Source organism: Epinephelus moara, unplaced genomic scaffold, assembly GCF_006386435.1.
Source record: "Epinephelus moara isolate mb unplaced genomic scaffold, YSFRI_EMoa_1.0 scaffold49, whole genome shotgun sequence".
In the NCBI taxonomy this organism is placed as follows: domain Eukaryota; kingdom Metazoa; phylum Chordata; class Actinopteri; order Perciformes; family Serranidae; genus Epinephelus; species Epinephelus moara.
The window spans coordinates 20,353-22,388 of NW_026082421.1; positions in this window are offsets into that span (position 1 = coordinate 20,353).

The window sequence follows — 2,036 nt, forward strand, 5'->3', positions numbered from 1 at the left end:
CTGTCAAGTGAGAGGGTTATCTGTAGATTAAAGAAAACGCATTGCTTTATTTAACAATCAGTGTGATGTAGAAAATCAGTACACTTAAATGCCTGCTAGACACAATGATGTAATAACATACCTATAAGATTTAAATCAACAGCATTTCTCTCTACATATCCTGGATAAACTGCTGCTGTATCATTTTTTAATATATTTTTTTACATGTCTAACATGGTAAAACGGCCGACACAGTCATCCATTTTAAGAGATCTTACATTTAAACAATATGCTCATCTAACACAACAGCATCCTTATTAAATATTGAAAGTAAAATGGCTGACACTACATTACAAATCTCTAAGGTATAGACGCACAGCTACACACAGCTTTCATTTGAACAATATAGGCTCAACTAACACAACAGCATTATTAAATATATGTTCATACTGAAAGTAAAATGGCTGACACTACATTACAAATCTCTAAGCTACAGACACACAACTACACAGAGCTTTCATTCAAACAATATATGCTCAACTATCACAACAGCATCCATATTAAATATATGTTCTTACTTAAAGTAAAATGGCTGACATTACATTACAAATCTCTAAGCTACAGCCACACAGCTACACAGAGCTTTCATTTAAACAATATGCTCAACTAACACAACAGCATCCATATTATATACAATTAAATACATTACACAAATCAATCTACACCCCAACTGGGCTAAATAACATGAACAGAAACACAGACAAACACACACACACACATACACTCTGTCATTTCAGTCTCAGCAGGACTGAACAGCATTGCAACAATCAACAAATCACATTACAGTCAGACTACAGTTAGCATCAGCAAGAATCCTGTTTGACCAAAAACCTTCAATAAATGCTTAAAATACATCACATGTATTGTGCTACATCTTATAGCCTATTTAATATTTGTTTAACTCAACCATTTGTACATTAACCGTCGAGTTTATCACACAAAAGTTAGCTGTAGTTACCTAAAAGGTTAAAAAGGCTAACATCAAACACAATACACAGCTAACGGGCATTAGCATAAGTACAAATGAAAATCCATCAATTAAAAATCCATCTCACATCCACTGCACTGCCTTTAAAATTTCACAGTATTTCTTTAAATCAACCATCTGTGCCTTAGCAATCGAGTTTACCACAGTAAAGTGAGCTACAGTTAGCAGCACAAAGTCATCACCTAAGCTAGCATGTGGCAACATGTTGTCATCACAATACACACCACTAACAGACATGAGCATCAGCATAAATCATGCTACTTCATCAAAATCCATCAACAAATGGTACAAATCCATCTCATATGCACAGCAATGCATTTTACATTTCACAGTATTTATTTGAATCAACCACTTGTGCATTAGGCATCAAGTTTAGCAACAGTTAGCTGTATTTGTCTGAAAAGCTAAAAAGGCTAACATCAAACACAATACACAGCTAACGGGCATTAGCATTACAAAGTACAAATTAAAATCCATCATTAGAAATCCATCTCACATCCACTGCACTGCCTTTAAAATGTCACAGTATTTCTTTAAATCAACCACTTGTGCATTAGGCGTCAAGTTTATCAAACAAAAGTTAGCTATACTTATCTGACAAGCGAATTCACTCAAGCCAAACATCAAACGAAGCTAACAGCTAACGGACGTTAGCACACAAAGCCAAAACCATCAATATGTTTCAAATGCATCGCTCCCATCCACTGCACTGCCTTCAACACTCACTAATATGTGTCCACATCAAGCAGCTGGGTCTTAGGAATCAGTAGAGTTTGCTAAAGTTAATGTTAGCAGTACCAAAGTTTGTTTTACGTACCAAAGTTTGTTTTGGAGTTCCGCAAGGTTCTGTGCTCGGACCAATCCTATTTACTCTATATATGCTTCCTTTAGGTAACATCATTAGAAATCACTCTATAAATTTCCATTGTTATGCGGATGATACTCAGTTGTATTTATCTATGAAGCCAGAAGAAAGTAATCAATTAACTAAACTCCATAACTGCCTTAA